Here is a 20,354-nt window from a genome sequence, read left to right on the forward strand (position 1 = left end):
TTCCCGAACCTCCGACCAGCACGGTTGTCTCCGTACGGTGCGAAAGAAGTTCAACGAACATACGTGTCACACAGGGACAGCTGTCAGTGGAGGCGCCCCGAGGCGAAATCACAACAACAGCAAGAGCAGCAGTAGCATCGCCTCCCCCGCAGGCTGAGAGAGACACAGCAGCAGCAGCATCGCCTCCCCCCGCAGGCTGTGTCTGTGAGACACACAACAACAGCAGCAGCATCGCCTCCCCCCGCAGGCTGTGTCTGTGAGACACACAACAGCAGCAGCAGCAGCAGCATCGCCTCCCCCGCAGGTTGTGTCTGTGAGACACACAACAACAGCAGCAGCATCGCCTCCCCCGCAGGCTGTGTCTGTGAGACACACAACAACAGCAACAGCAGCAGCATCGCTTCCCCCGCAGGCTGTGTCTGTGAGACACACAACAGCAGCAGCAGCATCGCCTCCCCCGCAGGCTGTGTCTGTGAGACACACAACAGCAGCAGCATCGCCTCCCCCGCAGGCTGTGTCTGTGAGACACACAACAACAGCAGCAGCAGCATCGCCTCCCCCGCAGGCTGTGTCTGTGAGACACACAACAGCAGCAGCAGCATCGCCTCCCCCGCAGGCTGTGTCTGTGAGACACACAACAGCAGCAGCATCGCCTCCCCCGCAGGCTGTGTCTGTGAGACACACAACAACAGCAGCAGCAGCATCGCCTCCCCCGCAGGCTGTGTCTGTGAGACACACAACAACAGCAGCAGCAGCATCGCCTCCCCCGCAGGCTGTGTCTGTGAGACACACAACAACAGCAGCAGCAGCAGCATCGTCTCCCCCCGCAGGCTGTGTCTGTGAGACACACAACAACAGCAGCAGCAGCAGCATCGCCTCCCCCCGCAGGCTGTGTCTGTGAGACACACAACAACAGCAGCAGCAGCATCGCCTCCCCCCGCAGGCTGTGTCTGTGAGACACACAACAACCGCAGCAGCATCGCCTCCCCCCGCAGGCTGTGTCTGTGAGACACACAACAACAGCAGCAGCAGCAGCATCGCCTCCCCCCGCAGGCTGCTGCTGCTGCGTCTGTAAGAGCCGCAGCAGCAGCAGCAGCGCCTTCCTGCAGCGTGATGACAGCGCCGATACGAATTGCACTAAGTCACGATTAGACTGATCGTTCATTTAGGACAGTGCTATTGACGAATGTGATCAGATTTAATGTTAGACAAAGGCAATTACACACAGGATATACACATCGGTAACACAACACGCATGTTGAACATTACACACAACGTACACACGTAACACATACATACGTGTATAAATACAGCACACTCATAAGTAGCAGACACAATACATGCACACGAACACAAATGCACACATATATGCACATATATGCAACACACTCTATGTAGAAAACACACACCACGCAAATTCAGATTTGTAATGACGAGCAAATGTAGCACAACACAAACACACACGATGGTGTGCACACACAAACACACAAATACACAAACACACACGATGGTGTACACACACAAACACACAAATACACAAACACACACGATGGTGTACACACACAAACACACAAACACACAAATACACACGATGGTGTACACACACAAACACACAAACACACAAACACACACGATGGTGTACACACACAAATACACAAATACACAAACACACACGATGGTGTACACACACAAATACACAAATACACAAACACACACGATGGTGTACACACACAAATACACAAATACACAAACACACACGATGGTGTACACACACAAATACACAAATACACAAACACACACGATGGTGTACACACACAAACACACAAATACACAAACACACACGATGGTGTACACACACAAACACACAAATACACAAACACACACGATGGTGTACACACACAAACACACAAATACACAAACACACACGATGGTGTACACACACAAACACACAAACACACAAACACACACGATGGTGTACACACACAAACACACAAACACACAAACACACACGATGGTGTACACACACAAACACACAAACACACAAACACACACGATGGTGTACACACACAAACACACAAACACACAAACACACACGATGGTGTACACACACAAACACACAAACACACAAATACACACGATGGTGTACACACACAAACACACAAACACACAAACACACACGATGGTGTACACACACAAACACACAAATACACAAACACACACGATGGTGTGCACACACAAATACACAAATACACAAACACACACGATGGTGTACACACACAAACACACAAACACACAAACACACACGATGGTGTACACACACAAACACACAAATACACAAACACACACGATGGTGTGCACACACAAATACACAAATACACAAACACACACGATGGTGTACACACACAAATACACAAATACACAAACACACACGATGGTGTACACACACAAACACACAAACACACAAACACACACGATGGTGTACACACACAAACACACAAACACACAAATACACACGATGGTGTACACACACAAACACACAAACACACAAACACACACGATGGTGTACACACACAAACACACAAATACACAAACACACACGATGGTGTACACACACAAATACACAAATACACAAATACACACGATGGTGTACACACACAAATACACAAATACACAAATACACAAACACACACGATGGTGTACACACACAAATACACAGAGATCCCCCGTCTAGCCGTAATAGACTGTTGGGGCAAGAGCTGTGAGCGAGCACCTATTGAAGGTCGGTACACCACGTGGGGGGGGGCAGCGCCACGCCAGGTCGCCTTAGTCTCAGCAGTGTCGATGTTTACACACCGCACCAGGTAGGCGTTTGAGGCTGAGTCGACTTAGGGGATGCCCAGGACCGGTTGAGATGCTCGTCACTGGTGTTGGCTGTGAACGGGGAGCGAACCCGCGCAGCGCGCTAACCACTGCTATACGCGTGTGTTGTTTGTGTTGTTATACACACAAACATATGCACACAAAGATAAAGATCCCCCATATAGCCTTAACCGACTATTGGGGCAAGTGCTGTGAAAGGCACACGAGGGGGTGGGTGGTCAGCATCAAGACCGACCACCTTTGTCTCCCTAGTGCCGATGTTTACAGACCGCACAAGTATATATTTGAGGCTGAGTCGACCTAGGGGAGGCCCAGGACCGTTTCAGATATTCGTCACCAATATTGATCGTGAGCGGGAATCGAACTCGGGGCGCCGGGTTCGGAGCGCAGCGCGCTCACTGCTACACCACCGCTCCCCACTATATACACACACACATATATACATACACACATATATATATACACACACATACACACACACATATGTGTAGCGCAAAGTGAGCCGGCACATTTTGAGGTTTACTTGAACGCACATTGTGGGAGTGTGTTACGCGTCTGTGTGTGTCTGTGTGTGTGTGTCTGTGTGTGTGTGTTGAGTGTGAATGAACGGGAAACGGTGGCGCAGTGGTTAGAACACCGCACTACGAACACGTGTGACCCGAGTTAGATTCCCGCTCGCGGCCAACATCGGTGACGATTATCTGAACCGGTCCTGGGCCTCCACCTAGATTGACTCAGCCTTAAATGAGTTACCTGCTGCGTGTGTAAACATCAGCAGTGGGGGAGACAATGGCGGCCAGGCGTGGGGTTCTGGCCACCCACCCCCTCGTAGGCGCTAACAATACTTGGCTATAGGGGGGTGGGTGTCTATGTGTGTTGTGTGCGATGTGGGTGCTGTGCGCGTGCTGTGTGTTGTTTGTGATGCGTGTGGGTGAGAAATGAGGAATTCGTGGGACACGGGGACGGGGAAATTGGCTGTGGATGTCGCGCGCGGCGGTGGTGGTGGCGGCGGTGTTGGTGGTGGCGGCGGTGTTGGTGGTGGCGGCGGTGGTGGTGTTGGTGGTGGCGGCGGTGTTGGTGGTGGCGATGGTGGTGGCGGCGGTGTTGGTGGTGGTGGTCGCTATTCTTATGATTCCCGTGGAAGGCAAATTCCACTGAATCTCTCTCCATCGATTCGCGCGGCGGCGCCTCTCGCTGCGACATCTTCTCCCCGTGACATACGTGTAACACCAAAACAAACATCGCCCAATACAAAACAAGAGGCATCCTCCTCCTCCACTCATCCTCTCCCCGAACAAAACCGACTCGATCCATGGGCACCAACTTTGGCCCTGAGCCGCGCGCGGCTTCTGTTGAGCGATCTCGTTGTGTGGCCTACGCAGCGCGTGCGGAGTGCATGCGTGTGTGGTGTGTGTAGGAGTGTGTGTGTGTGTGGTGTGTGGAGTGCATGCGTGTGTGGTGCGTGTAGGAGTGTGTGTGTGTGTGGTGTGTGGAGTGCATGCGTGTGTGGTGTGTGTAGGAGTGTGTGTGTGTGTGGTGTGTGGAGTGCATGCGTGTGTGGTGTGTGTAGGAGTGTGTGTGTGTGTGGTGTGTGGAGTGCATGCGTGTGTGGTGTGTGTAGGAGTGTGTGTGTGGTGTGTGGAGTGCATGCGTGTGTGGTGTGTGTAGGAGTGTGTGTGTGTGTGGTGTGTGGAGTGCATGCGTGTGTGGTGTGTGTAAGTGTGTGTGTGGTGTGTAGGAGAGTTGTGTGGTGTGTGGAGTGCATGCGTGTGTGGTGTGTGTAAGAGTGTGTGTGTGTGTGGTGTATGTAGGAGAGTGTGTGTGTGTGGTGTGTGGAGTGCATGCGTGTGTGGTGTGTGTAGGAGAGTGTGTGTGTGTGTGGTGTGTGGAGTGCATGCGTGTGTGGTGTGTGTAGGAGTGTGTGTGTGTGGCCTACGCAGCGCGTGCGGAGGGCATGCGTGTGTGGTGTGTGTAGTGTGTGTGTAGGAGTGTGTGTGTGTGGTGTGTGTGTGAGTGTGTAGTGTGTGCGTGAAGTGTGGAGAGTGTGTAGTGTGTGTGAGTATATTGTGTATGTTGTGTGTGTGTGTTGTGTTCAGTCTGCGCGTTTCCTGCACGCGGTCGTATTTTAACACGACCTGCCGCTAACGCGCGCCCGTGTGTAAGATGTCTTGTGTTTGTATTGTGTGTGTGAGTGTTGTTGGTGTGTATTGGGTATATGTTGTGTGAGTGTTACACATCCGTGTACGTTGCAGGTGTGTGCCACGTGTGTGCTGTTTGCACGCCACACACTCTCCACAAGGTGTGCGTTTAAACGGGACGCTGCACAATAAATACAGCCACAACAACAATAAATACAGCCACAACAACAACAAATACAGCCACAACAACAACAAATACAGCCACAGCAACAACAATTACAGCCACAACAACAACAAATACAGCCACAACAACAATAAATACAGCCACAACAACAACAAATACAGCCACAACAACAACAAATACAGCCACAGCAACAACAAATACAGCCACAACAACAACAATTACAGCCACAACAACAACAGCATCATGAAGCGCGAGGGGATGGGACGACTCCCCAGTCGGAGTCTCCGAGGCGGCGCCGCTGAGAGCCGGGGGGGGGGGGTCCCAACTCGGGTTCTAGTCGCTCGCGGATTAAACCGAATTCTCAAACGTAGCGGGGCAGAGGGTATCAGGCCGATCGCCGGTCACATACGCAGAGACTCATAGACTCGCTGAGAGACGCATTGACTCACACAGAGCAGCAACAACAACAACACCGGCGGCAGCAGCAGCGACATCATCAGCAAGGCGGAGCCCGCGGGGCCCGCGGCGCGCGGAGCTTCCCCCAGGGGAACAGCGGTCCGGTGCCGCAGTGCTCCCCCTGGGTCTGTCTCGGGAGCCACGGGGAGCCACGGGGAGACCCGGGGAGCCACGGAGAGACACGGGGAGCCATGGGAACTCAGGAGACGCGCAGGGAAGCGCCCGAGACACGGGGCGTGGAGCCGCGGGGACTGACGGGGAGTAGTGACAGCTCTCGCAGTGCGGAGTGTGAGACTCCGCTGTGAGTTCAAGGCAGACGCGAGGCGCTCGGCGCGCAGTTTGCGTGGCCCGGGGCCCGGGTCGCTGCTGCCGCTGCTGCTGCTGTTGAGGTCCGCGCGCGCCTCGGCCCGCACGGGTGGTGGGGGTGCCGGGTGGGGGTGGTGCCGGGGGGGTGGTGATGGATGGGCGAGTGGAGAGGGCGCGGAGCTGCCGTTACACGCGCCGCGCCACGGCCTGCGATTTCAAAATGACGAGTCCCGCAGACTGCCCCCCCCCTTCCCTGCCCCAAGCCCCCCCCCCTCTCCCTCCCCACAGCCTCCATCTCGGAGTCCATTCTCGACAAGAGACGGAAGCGCAGCCACAGCGGCGAGGAGCGGCGCGTTCCTCCTCACCTGGTGAGCGTGGCTCCCAGCCACTCTCCCCAGCTCTCCCACGTCTCCCCCCCCCTCCCAGCTCTCCCACGTCTCCCCCTCCCAGCTCTGCCATGTCCCCTCCCTCCCAGCTCTGTCCCACTCTCTCTTCAATGTCTGCTGCTAAGCTCTTCCGCTGTCGCCAAGACTCTCACAGCTCAAACGCGGCTCTGCCGACAGCTGCTCGCGTCTCCCCCACGTGAGGGATGTCATCGTCGTCGAGGGTTGAAGTGAGATACACGCAGAGTGCACGGGGAGTCGGTGTGCACGGGAAGTGCGTCTGCACGGGGAATTATACTCAATCCTGGTATTAAAAAATAAACTTTCGACTTTTAAATTGAAGGTGTGTACACTGGAAATGTGAGCACACATGGAGTGTGTGTACACGGGATGTGTGTACATTGGGTGTGTGTACACGTGGAGTGTGTGTACACGTGGAGTGTGTGTACACGGGATGTGTGTACACGGGATGTGTGTACACGTGGAGTGTGTGTACACGAGATGTGTGTACACGTGGAGTGTGCCTACACGGGATGTGTGTGTACACGTGGAGTGTGTGTACACGAGATGTGTGTACACGTAGAGTGTGTGTACACGAGATGTGTGTACACGTGGAGTGTGTGTACACGGGATGTGTGTACACGGGATGTGTGTACACGTGGAGTGTGTGTACACGGGATGTGTGTACACGTGGAGTGTGTGTACACGGGATGTGTGTACATTGGGTGTGTGTACACGTGGAGTGTGTGTACACGTGGAGTGTGTGTACACGGGATGTGTGTACACGGGATGTGTGTACACGTGGAGTGTGTGTACACGAGATGTGTGTACACGTGGAGTGTGCCTACACGGGATGTGTGTACACGTGGAGTGTGTGTACACGAGATGTGTGTACACGTGGAGTGTGTGTACACGGGATGTGTGTACACGAGATGTGTGTACACTGGGTGTGTGTACACGTGGAGTGTGTGTACACGAGATGTGTGTACACGTGGAGTGTGTGTACACGGGATGTGTGTACACTGGGTGTGTGTACACGTGGAGTGTGTGTACACGGGATGTGTGTACACTGGGTGTGTGTACACGTGGAGTGTGTGTACACGAGATGTGTGTACACGGGATGTGTGTACACGTGGAGTGTGTGTACACGGGATGTGTGTACACGTGGAATGTGTGTACACGTGGAGTGTGTGTACACGGGATGTGTGTACACGTGGAGTGTGTGTACACGAGATGTGTGTACACGGGATGTGTGTACACGTGGAGTGTGTGTACACGGGATGTGTGTACACGGGTGCAGGTAATGTTGGCCCAGCGCAGGCACCGCACCAAGCCACAGAGAGACGTGGGCCCTACCCCGGGCAAGGCCCCCTCCTCACCGCCCCCCCCCCCACTCTGCGCCCTCTGCAGCAGCAGTCAGCGACGCAGAGGTCCCTCTGTGGCCGACCTCCTCCAGGCCAGGAGGTGGCCATTGTGAGCCGAGAGGGCGGCGAGGCAGCAAGGCGCACAGGCTGCGCGTCCCGTCTCCCCCGACACCAATGGGCAATGCAGTCCGTGTCTCCTTTACGTAACCAGGAGGTTTTCAATGAACCCAGTGAGACATTATGCATCATCATCGCCTCTTTTGCAAGGGCGACCTGGGTCACATTAAGACAATTCGAGTTCACAAACATCCTAAACCTTAATATCACTGCGGGCATCCTGGACGCCCTCGCAAACGCGACGTGTCCATCTCCATCCCATGAGCTCCATGCCAATGTCGAGGTCCTGTTGCTGGCCACGACCAGAGAGGGCTTCAGCCGCGACAGACTTGGTGACATTGTGCTGTTCCGCCTCATCTGTCGAAGGAGAAAACAGCTGCAGTGGTTGACCGTGCGGTCCACAGTGGGGTCACGTGGCCACAAATCGCCCTCCTCCCGTGGCGGTGTCTTGATTGTCCATTCACGAAGGAGATGCGGTTCGCATCGGCCCCGTGCGGCTGATGATGGTGCCACCGGCGGCTTTGACGAGGAGGAGGAGGAATGTCAAGGCGAGGAGGAGGAGGTTCGATTATGTTTGGATCTCGAATGAGGAGGTGTTTATTATCCTGGTGAAATCGTTTAATAAATAAAAATAAACATCCCTTACCCCCCCCCATCCCCACATACACCCCCAACTTACACCCCTCCCCACCCCCCTCCAACACATACCCCCCCCCCCCGCCCGATTCTCTGTAACAAAAACCCGCGTTCTGAGCTGTGGGCGATAACACCACGTGAACACGCCGTGAACACGCCGTGAACACCCCGTGAATACCCCGTGAACACGCCGTGAACACGCCGTGACGTACCGTGAACACCCCGTGAACACCCCGTGAACACGCCGTGAACACGCCGTGAACACCCCGTGAACACCCCGTGAACATCCCGTGAACACGCCGTGAACACGCCGTGAACACCCCGTGAACACGCCGTGACGTACCGTGAACACCCCGTGAACACCCCGTGAACACGCCGTGAACACGCTGTGAACACGTGACTGCACATGGCACACGTGACCATACAATTCCGACTTTGGGATTCGTCTTTTCTTGTAATGAACGACTAAATGTGTACAGTGTGTCCACCTCCTCCCCCGCCCGCTTCGCCCGCAGCCCGGGTAATTGGCGGAATGAAGGGGGGGGGGGCCCGTCAGCCATTGTGAGCGACAAACGCGCGCGGAGAGGCGTGCGCGCTTCGGCCCGGGGGTCCGGCGACACCCGCCGCCGAGGGGTCGGGACCGCGCGGCGAGGTGGCCCCTCTCATCGTCTCATAACGAACCGAGGCCCCCTCCTCTCCCCGTCCTCCTCCTCACCGCCACAATCGTCACCACCAAACCAGCGGCGCCCTCCTCCCTCAAAGCCAGCGCTGTCTGCCGCCAGCCCCCCCCCCCCCCCCCAGTGATGTGGCTCTTCGCGAGGATTCAGCCTCATTAGTGGCGCCAAGACGCGACTACTGCCCCCCCCCCCACAACGTTTCCGGTGCTGGGGAGACAAATGTGGCCGGGCGCGGGGCTGGTCACGCCGGCCCCTCGTGCGCCACGCCGGCCTTCGATACCTGCTTGCTTAACAGCAATTGCCCCAACAACCCGTTTGGGCTATATGGGGCACCTTTGTCTTTGCATGTAATTGTGTGTGAATGTATATGTACATATGTGCGCGCTTGTGTGTTACGTGCATAATGTGTGTATGTGTGTTCGTATGTGTGTGTATGTTGTTGTAAGTGGGGAGCGGTGGCGCAGTGGTTATGGCGCTGCTTCATGAACTCGACCACTCGAGTTCGATTCTCGATCACGGTTGACACCAGTAACGATTATCTGAATCAGTCAGAGGCCTCCGCGTGGTCGACGAGGTTACAAGAGAGACAAAGATGGCCGGACGTGGTGCTGACTACCCACGCCCTCGTGTGCTATGCCCGCCTTCATAGGTGCTCGCTCACAGCACTTGCTCCAACAGTGGGTTCAGGCTATACGGGTGATCTTTGTCTTTGAGTTGTGATGATGTTGCACGAGACAGAGAGAGAGAGGAGCACGAGGATTAGAGAAGACACGGCGGCCGGTTCGTGAGATCATCATCCAGACTGCTGAGAGGTGTGAGTGCGGCTTGGGCAGGACTCATGGCTGATCACGATCACGATGATCGCATTCGTATTGTGTTTCACCTGCAGGGCCAGTGGCGAGTCACGAGGGGGAGGCTCCGCTGCCCCCCCCCCTCCAAATAAACATAAATGTCCCCCACCCCCTCCTTCATCCACCGTGTACCGAGGGGGTCAATATGGGTATCCCCCCTCCACATCCTCAAAATGGGGGCTCCTCACCCCCTGTGCGCCCTGTTTGCTCTGCGCTAGAGTTGGAGCAGTGTCGCAGTGGTTGAGGTCACTGTGTGTGTGAGTAGGTGTGTGTGCTACTGTGTGGCTGTATGTATGTGTGTGTTATGCGTGTGAATGTGTGTCTATGTCTGTCGGTGTGTATCTGTGTATGTGTAGTTGTGTGTATGATATGTTCTGTGTATGTGTGTGTGAGATGTGTGTGTGTGAGATTTGTGTGTGTGCGCGTGGACAGCAGTGGCACAGTGGTTATGTGCAGCGCTACGAACCTGGCTACCCGACATCAGTGACGATTATCGGAACCAGTCCTGGGCCTCCCCTAGCTCGACTCAGCCTCAAACGGGTATGACGCGTAAACATCGCCACTATGGAGACAATGAAGCCTGGGGCGGTTCTGGTCACCCCCCCCCCCATCCGTGTGCTCGCCGATAGCACTTGCCCCAACAGTTTGTATAGGCTACCCGGGGGAACTTTGTCTGTGTGTGTGTCACGCCCGCGTGTCCCGTTCGCTGCCCGGGCCGCGGTCTCGGCGCGGGACCCAGGAATGCGCCGAGGCTCCGGCCCCGGCTCCCGGCATCATCAAAGGCCTCCTTCGCCGCCCACGTGGAGCTGATAGGGAGCGATAGCGCCTCGGTTACCTCACGCGCGTGTTGGTGTCTGTGCGCGGCGTGTGTGTGTGTGTGGGGTGTCTGTGAGTGTTAATGTCTTTGTTGTGTGTGTTGTTGTTGGTGTGTTGTTGTTGTTGTGTGTGTTGTTGGTGTTGTGTGTGTTGTTGGTTTGTGTGTGTTGTTGGTGTGTGTGTGTTGTTGTTGTTGTGTTGTTGGTGTGTGTGTGTTGTTGTTGTGTTGTTGGTGTGTGTGTGTTGTTGGTGTGTATTGTTGTTGGTGTGTGTGTTGCTGTTGTTGTGTTGTTGGTGTGTGTGTGTGTTGTTGGTGTGTGTGTGTTGTTGTTGTGTGTGTGTTGATGTTGTTGTGTGTTGTTGGTGTTGTGTGTGTTGTTGTTGTGTGTGTGTTGTTGGTGTGTGTTGTTGGTGTGTGTGTGTTGTTGTTGTTGTGTGTGTGTTGTTGTTGGTGTGTGTGTGCATTATTTATGTGCCTCTAGGTTATTCATCGTGCTCTCGGCGTCCCAGACCCTCTGCTCACAATCATTAAGGACATGATGATGGTGGGCAGGCCCGGGTAAAGCTGTGTGGGGAGCGGTGGCGCAATGGTTGGCGCACTGCGCTACGAACCCGGCGAGCCGATCGCGCTCACGACCAATAACAGTGGCGAATATCTGAACCGGTCCTGGGCCTCCCTAAGGTCGACTCAGCCTCAAGTTAGTGCATAAACATCAGCATTGGGGAGACAAAGGCTGCCGAGCGTGATACTGGCCACCCATCCCATCGTGTGCCATGCCGGCCTTCATAGGAGCTCGCTGACAGCACTTACCCCAACAATATGTTGTAGCTACATGGGGGATCTTTGTACTCGGTGTGTTTGCGAACTCTGCGTGTGTCTACGTGAACCTCGTGCGAGTTCTCGCCCTCTCGCCCCCCCTCTCGCCTTCCCCCCTCTCGACACCCCCCGCGACACCCCCCGCGAGGGACGCGTGACGCTGAGCAGACAGCGTCGGAATCCCCCCACCCCGCCCCATCCCCCCGCCCAGCCCCCTGCCCCGCCCCTCGCTGTCCGCTCCTCACTTCAAACGGAGCCACGCGTCCCCGCGTCACGAGTGGGGGGGGGGGCAATGCCCTCCTCCCCCCACTACGTGAACTGCCCCCTACACAGGGGTGGGAATTGAGGGGTGAGAGCGAGGGATGAGGGTCGAGGGGTGTGTGTGGTGATGTGTGAGGTGTGTGTGTGTGCGGTGTGTGTCGGCAGTGTGTGTGTGTGTGCGGTGTGTGGGCTGTGTGTGGTGATGTGTGAGGTGTGTGTGTGTGTGGGCAGTGTGTGCGGAGTGTGGTGATGTGTGAGGTGTGTGTGTGGGCAGTGTGTGTGTATGGTGATGTGTGAGGTGTGTGTGCGGTGTGTGGGCTGTGTGTGAGGTGATGTGTGTGTGTGGTGATGTGTGAGGTGTGTGTGTGTGCGGTGTGTGTCGGCAGTGTGTGTGTGTGTGTGTGCGGTGTGTGGGCTGTGTGTGTGGTGATGTGTGAGGTGTGTGTGTGTGTGCGGTGTGTAGGCTGTGTGTGCGGAGTGTGTCGGCAGTGTGTGTGTGTGGAGGTACGACGGGTCTAAATTATATTTCGTAGTGACTAGTATGCATGGTTGTGTGGGTGTAAACATCATCACTGGGAAGACAAAGGCGTCCGAGCGTGGTTCTGACCGCACCACCCCTCCGTGTACCGTGCCGGCCTTGATGCCCGCTCGTTAACACCACTTGCCCCAATCGTCTGGCGAGGCTACACGGGGATCCTTATCTTTGTGTGGCTGTCATTGTGTGTGTGTGTGTGATGCGTGGTGGTGAGGTGTTTATATTTACGTGTGTGAGTGTGCGCGCGTGTGTGTTAGAGGTATTTGTATTGTGTGTGTGTAAAGTGTTATGTGCGTGGTATGTGTGTGTCTGTGCGTGTGGCATGTGTGTGTCTCCGTGTGGAGTATTCGTATGTTTGGTGCATGCTGCGATGTGTGTACGTGTCCTGTGGGGAGTCGTAGTGCAGCGGTGTTTTGGCTGCGCTACGAAGCCGGCGACCTAAGTTCGATTCCCGTTCACGGCCAAGACACCAGTGACGATTATCTAAACCGGTCCTGGGCCTCCCCTAGGTTGCCTTTATACGTGCTCGCTAACAGCACTTGCCTCAATAGTCTGCCCAAGGCTATACGGGGGATCTTTGTTTATGTGTGTGGACGTGTAGTGTGTAAAGTGTGTTTACACGCGGCCGTGACGTTGGCAAGCAGTCGATCGTCCGCCTCTTGTTGCGGAGGTGCGCGTTTGGTGTCTGGCTTCAGAGTGAGTGGGTGTTAAAGATCCCGTGATGGTATTCGAAATGAGGAGGCGATTGTTCGTGGGCATTGTGGTCCCAACTTAAAACATTTCTCCGCCAATTAGGATTACGCAGCAGCAGCAGCGCCTACCTGCGTGCAGATCGCCCCGCGCTATGAGAACCGCAGCGCCAGTACCACGCGCACTCAATTACTCATTCGTATTATTCTTATAAATCGCGCGTGCTTGTGCGTGATTTGCCTTCATACCCAGTGGGAGGGCGGCAATGCAGTGTGTGTGTGTCTGTGCGTGAGTGTTAATGTCTTTGTCTGTGTTATGTGTGTGTATGTATGCTCACAATTATTAAGGAACTTCATGATGGTGGTCAGGCCCAGGTAAAGCTGTGTGAGGAGCGGAGGCGCAACGGTTTGCGCATTGCGCTACGAACCCGGCGACTCGATTCGCGCTCACGACCAATAACAGTGGCGAATGTCTGAACCGGTCCTGGGCCTCCCTGACGTCGACTCAGCCTCAAGTTAGTGCCCGGTGCGATGCATAAACATCAGCACTGGGGAGACAAAGGCTGCCGGGCTTGATACTGGCCACCCGCCCCATCAGCAATTGACCCTACAGCCTGTTAAAGGATACGCAGGGGCCCTTTGTCCTCGTGGCTGTGGGAGTATAGGTGTGTGTATACGTGTGTGTGTGTGTGTACGTGTGTGTGTGTACGTGTGTGTGTGTCTACGTGTGTGTGTGTGTGCGTGTGAAGTGCAAGCGAGGCTGGAGAGAGGCGGGGAGCCGTGTGGGTGCCGTGTGGGTGCCGCGCGCTCCACGCCCGCCCCGTGCCCTCCCGCTGACACTGAGCAGCAGCAGCAGCCTCTCGCTTTGCCCGGCGCGGCCGCCCGCCCGCCCGCGTCTCCCCGCCAGCCCCGCTTCCTCCATCTCTGCTTTCCTTTAGGCCACCCGATACAGCGCGCGTGTGTGTGTGCGTGTGTGCGTGCGTGTGTGCGCGTGTGTGCGCCCCCACAAGAGGCACGCGCGCGCGCGCGAGCTCTCCCAGCATCGGCAAGCACAGCACTCATCACTCACGCACACACTCGCGCGCGCGTGCACACACACACACATTCGCGCGGAGTTACACGGCACAGGCACACACGTAAACAAAACAAAGAGAAAGATCCTCTGTTTCGCCTTAGGCGATTGGGGCAAGTGCTGTTAGCGAGCTCCTATGGAGGCAAGCGCGGCACACGAGGGGGACGGTGACCAGTACAACGCCAGGCCACCCTTGGCTTCACAGTGGCGATGTTTACACACTGCACAAGGTACTCGCTTCTGGCTGAGTCTACCTAGGGGAGGCCAAGCGCAAGCTCAGATATTCGCCGTGGTAGTGGCCGCGGTGCTAGGACTCGAACTCGGGTAGTGGGATTCGTGCCGCAGAGGACTAACCATTGCGCCACCGCTCCCCACACACACATGTCACACAGACAGATGAACACACACAGACAGATGGACACACACAGAGCAAAACACACACAGAGGTACATTCACAGAGGGTACACGCACAGAGGAACACACACATCGAGGCAGACACACATTGAGGTACACACACACACATACGCACGCATCCAAACACACACACGCACACTGAAGCACGCTGACAAGCGCTGCACGCTCTGTCACGCACTCCCCACTGCGGGGCCACGCATCTCCGTGCCACGATCCCTTCCAGCGAGGGGTAGAAGGAGACCCCGGCGGAGGGGGGAGTGGGGAGGGACTCCGCGAGAGAGAGAAGGGGGGGGTAGGGAGCGACCCGGCGCGCCGTTGACGAGAGGCAGCAACCGCTTTTGAACTCGCGTGGGCGCGCGGCGCGAGTTGCTGAGTCTGCGAGTTGGGACGCGCTCCGACCAGAGACGGAGCGCCCACGCCGGGCAGGTGGGAGGTGATGGAGGTGATGGAGGTGGGGTGGGGATGAGGATGAGGATCGGAGATCGGGTGACGGGCACCGCGAGCCTCCCCTTCTCCCCACGTGACCTCGGCGAGCGCGGGAAATGGGGCCGAAGCAAATCTGATTTCCGCGCGCACGAGGCGCCCTCGCGTGACCCCGTCACCCCGGGATGGGGCGACGGGGGGGCGGGGCTCGTGGGGGTAGAGAGTTGCTGCGTGGAGGGGGGTTCAGGCTGTGATTTGTGAGTCGGGGTGTCGGCTGTGACGGGGGGCTCCAGCGCGGCCGCCTCCCGCCGCTCATCAATTATTAAAGTCCGCAGCAGCTCGTGTCGAGAGCACTCTCATCTCTGACCCCTGACCCGGCCGGCCTCTCCGCCTCGCGGCCCCGGCGTCTCGCGGCCCCCGGCTCTTCGATCCGAGCGCCGCGAATTCATCTTCACCGTCTGTGGCGCGCCGCGTCTCTATTGTGTTATCCGGGATCAAGTTATACACAGAGAGCTCCACGTATCTCTCTCTCTCTCGATATATAATATTAATTAATTGCATTGTGCTCCACGTACATTCAGTTACGCCGTGCGCGGGCTGAATTTCGATCAACTCAGGGCGAGAGCGCGCGGGGGGAGTAGATTCGCAACCCGACACACACACAAACAAAGGTCCCCCGTATAGCCTCGACATACTCTTGGGGCAAGTGCTTTAAGCGCGTAGCACTTATAAAGGCCGGAATGGCACACGAGGGGGAGGGTGGCCAGCACCACGCCCAGCCACCTTTATCTCCCGAGTGGAAATACACACCGCATCAGGTACTCATTCGAGGCTGAGTCGACCTAGGGGCGACCCAGGACCGATTCAGATAATCGTCACTGGTGTTGGTGGCCGTGAGCCAGAATCGAATTCGGGTCGGCGGGTTCGTAGCGCAGCGCGCTAACCCACGTGAACACACACGCACACGCGTGAACACGCACGCGTGGACACGCACGCACACTGGGGTCGCGTTCACTTTGCGCCACGTGGCCCCCCATCCTCGTGTCACTAAACGAGTGGGGAGTGGAGAGAAAGGATAGAGGGAGTGCGGGGGAGAGGAAAGAGTGAGAGAGAGGAAATGGATAAAATAACGGATGGGCAGAGGAGACTGTGGGGAGGAGTGGGGAGAGGTGGGAATGAGGGGAAGAGAAGTGAGAGTGGGGGGGGAGAGTCGGGAGAGTGGAGAAGTGAGAGTGGGGAGAGTGCAGAGAGCGAGTGTCGCGCGCGCCCGTAGAGAGTGACGGAGGTGAGGTGGATCTTGGGGAGAGCGAAGAGACAAAGACGGAGGGGTGAAGGAGAGAGAGAGAGAGGGGAGAGTGGAGCGCGGATCGCCTTTCGGCGCGCGCTGATTGCGTCCACCGCGGCCGCCCCGCGTAACCCAAGCGAGGAAGTTTTCTATTAAAATGAAAGGCGCAGGAAATTAATTGCACGTTCCGATGATAACCCCATTAGGGGCGGGGTCCCAGACAGCGCCCATTAGCGCGGGGCCCGGCGCGAGTTACCGCAAGCGCGAGGGGGGATCTGTTACCAGGGGCCCCCACTACCCACACCCCCCCCCCCAAGCCCCCCAATCACCCCCACTACACATCCCGCTACCACCCCCGACCAGGAACTTCCGCGGATTTCGAAGGCGCCGTAGGGGTGGGGGGATGTGCAGGGGTGGGGGGAGCAAAGCGGTGAGCGTGGGTTCACGCCCCCCCTTCTCTCTCGTCAACTCAAAGCCCCCCCCCCGCCACGCCTCGCCTGGGATCCTGGAGTGGAGAGGTGCCCCCCCCCCCCGTAAAGAGGGGTCCCAGCCACCGTCCTCGTTCACCTCGTTACGGATCGCGCGTCTTGAGCTGAGAGTGTCTCCCTCGAGAGTGTGCGCGCGTGTCTGTGTAGTCCGCAGGTGCTACTCGCTAACAGCACCTGCCCCAACAGTCTGCTCACTACCAACACCAGTCACGAGTGGACCTCCCCTAGGTCGACTCAGCCTCATATGAGTACTGTCCTCGGTGCGGAATGTAAACATCGGCACTAGGGAGACAAAGGCGGCCGGGCGTGGTGCTGGCCAGCCACCCCCTCGTGTGCCGTGCCTGCCTTCAAAGATGCTTGCGAACGGTCTGTTAAGGGCTACATGGGGGATCTTTGTACGTGTGTGGCTGTGTGTGTACGCTGCACGTGTGAATGTGAGTGAGGGAGTGAGTCGAGCAGAAGCCTCGGGGTCCTGGGTTTTGTCCGAGCCTGGGCCTCGGATTCCGCTTCACATTAGCTCCCCCCCCCCCAGACAGAACACGGCTGAAATGAAACCCTGGTACTAAGATTACGACCGCTGCGACTGCCAATATTACAACTCTCTCTGTGATCCCTTCTCTCCTTACTGCCACGTGCATCGTGAAAACGACCCATTCACGTCGCCGTGGAGAAGAACATAAGCAACGCAACGGATACACAGATGATCCCTTCGCTTATCTATTTAGTTTATCAAGAGAGTGGCAATGTTCACGGTAAGAATGAAAGTCATTACATGACCAAAAGTATCACCCACTCTACCAGTCCCACCAAGATCGCCACCACCGCTGCAGGTGTGCGTGTATAGGTGTGTGTGTGTGTGTAGGTGTGCGTGTGTAGGTGTGCGTGTGTAGGTGTGCATGTGTAGGTGTGTGTGTGTAGATGTGTGTGTGTAGGTGAGCGTGTGTAGGTGTGTGTGTGTAGGTGTGCGTGTGTAGGTGTGCGTGTGTAGGTGTGTGTGTGTAGGTGACCGTGTGTAGGTGTGTGTGTGTGTGTAGGTGTGTGTGTGTGTGTGTAGGTGTGTGTGTGTGTGTAGGTGTGTGTGTGTGTAGGTGTGTGTGTAGTGTCGCGCTACACACCTGGCGACTCCCGCTCACAGCCAATATCGGTGACGAATATCTGAACCGGTGGTGGCCGTGCCGGCCTTCATTGGGGCTTGCTAACAGCACTTCGCATAAACGTCTGTTAAAGGCTATTGGGGTAATGTTTAAGTATAGGTGTAGGCGTGTGTGTGTGTGCGCGCGGTGTAGGCGTGTGTGTGTGCGCGTGTCAGCAGAGTGTGAGTGTGTGTGCGATGTAGGTGTGTGTGTGTATTGGGGTGTGTGCGGGGTGTGTGTGTAGGTGTACCTGGTGCGGTGTGTAAACATCGCCGCTAGGGAAACAAAGGCGGTCGGGCGTGGTGCTGGCCACCCACCCCCTCGTGTACCGTTCCGGCCTTCATAGGTGCTCGCTAACAGCTGTTGACCTTACAGTCTGTTAAGGCTATACGGGGGATATTTGACTTTATCTTTGTTGTGTGTAGGTGTGCGCTGTGTAGGTGTGTGTGTAGGTGTGTGTGTAGGTGTGTGTGTAGGTGTGCGTTGTGTAGGTGTGTGTGTAGGTGTGTGTGTAGGTGTGTGTGTGCTGTGTAGGTGTGTGTGTAGGTGTGTGTGTGTGTAGGTGTGTGTGTGTAGGTGTGTGTGTGCGCTGTGTAGGTGGATGTGTGTAGGTGTGTGTGTGTAGGTGTGTGTGTGCGCTCTGTAGGTGTGTGTGTAGGTGTTTGTGTGTAGGTGTGTGTGTGCGCTGTGTAGGTGTGTGTAGGTGTGTGTGTGTAGGTGTGTGTGTGCGCTGTGTAGGTGTGTGTGTGCGCTGTGTAGGTGTGTGTGTGCGCTGTGTAGGTGTGCGTGTGTGTAGGTGTGTGTGTGTAGGTGTGTATGTAGGTGTGTGTGTGTGGGTGTGTGTGTATGTGTGTAGGTGTGTGTGTGCGCTGTGTAGGTGTGTGTGTAGGTGTATGTAGGTGTGTGTGTAGGTGTATGTAGGTGTGTGTGTAGGTGTGTGTGTGTAGGTGTGTGTGTGTAGGTGTGTGTGTAGGTGTGTGTGTGTAGGTGTGTGTGTGTGCGCTGTATGTGTGTGTGTGTGCGGGGTGTGTGTCCATGTGGTGCCCGCCTGGCACGTTGGGGTAACCGGAGCCCGGGCCCCTCCCCTCGGTGCCCCCCCCCAGCCCCGCCCCTATGAGCCAGGGCCGCATTCCTCCACACCGCGCAGACATTTGTCAACCGGAAATGACGGCCAGGGCCCCCCGCCCCCTCGGGGTGATCGTGGGGGGAGTGGGGGGGTCGGGGCCCCCGACCCCCTCACTCCCTCCCCCTCTGCGTGACCTGCACCCCCCTCTACGCGTCATCCGCCTAGAGGGGGGGGGGGGACGCCGCTCAGCTCCAGGACCAGAGGGGATCGGGGAACAGCGGGTCGAGGGACGCGGGTGTCATATAAAGATTCCCCGGGTAGCCTACACGGGTTGTTGGGGCAAGTGTTGTTCGCGAGCACCTCCCCAGTGCCGACGTTGACACGTCGCATCTGGTCGTCGATTAGAGTCGAGTTCACCTCGAGGAGATCCAGATTCAGAATTTCGCTCGCCACTGATATTTTGCGCGACCGTGAACAGAACTCAGGTGGCCGGATTCGTAGGACAGCGCGCTAACTACTGCGCCACCGCTCCCCACACACACACAGAGATACACTGACACACACACACACACGTGTGTATTATACACACGTGTGTGTGTGTATTATACACACGCGGAAACATTCACACGCACATATAAACCCGCACGTGACTCACGCGTTCACACGCCCCCACACACAGACAAAGAACCCCCGTATAGCCTAAACACACTCGGGGTAAGTGCTGTTAACGAACTCAGCACACGAGGGGCCGGGTGGCCAAGCACTACGCCCGCCCGCCGCCTTTGACTCCCCATTGCTGATGTTTTTACACCGCAAGAGATTTTCATTTACATCTGAGTCGACCTAAACACACACACACGTGTACTCACACTCTCTCTCTCACACACGCACACACACGTGTACACACATCCACACGTGACCCACACCCACACACCCAGCGATAGGCGCGACACTTCATGGGAACTGCGTCTTCTCTGCTGTGAAATTTTCCTTCGGGCGCGAATGGGGTGGGGGCGGGGGGGGGGCGAGGAGCCGGGTCCATAGCCCCCCCCCCGATCCCCTTTTCTCACGATCCCCTGTGCCCTGATCCCCTCGTCTCTTCCCAGCAGCACCCTTCTCGGTGGATGCCTCCTGCCCCCCCCCTCCCATCCAGGACCCCTGGTCCGATCTTTCCAGTTCACTCGCTCGATCTCCCGCAACCTTCCACCAATCCTCCGCCCCCCCACCCCCACCCCGGCTCCCACTCTCCTGACGAGCGTTGGACGTTTCGCGCCACCAGGCGCCTCGCTTCGGATTCCGCGATAATGATGATGCCAGCGATGATGATTGTGAGCGATGTGATGCTGGTGATGGATGGCCATAA

Source organism: Lampetra planeri, chromosome 6, assembly GCF_965212315.1.
Source record: "Lampetra planeri chromosome 6, kcLamPlan1.2.h2, whole genome shotgun sequence".
NCBI classification, from domain to species: domain Eukaryota; kingdom Metazoa; phylum Chordata; class Hyperoartia; order Petromyzontiformes; family Petromyzontidae; genus Lampetra; species Lampetra planeri.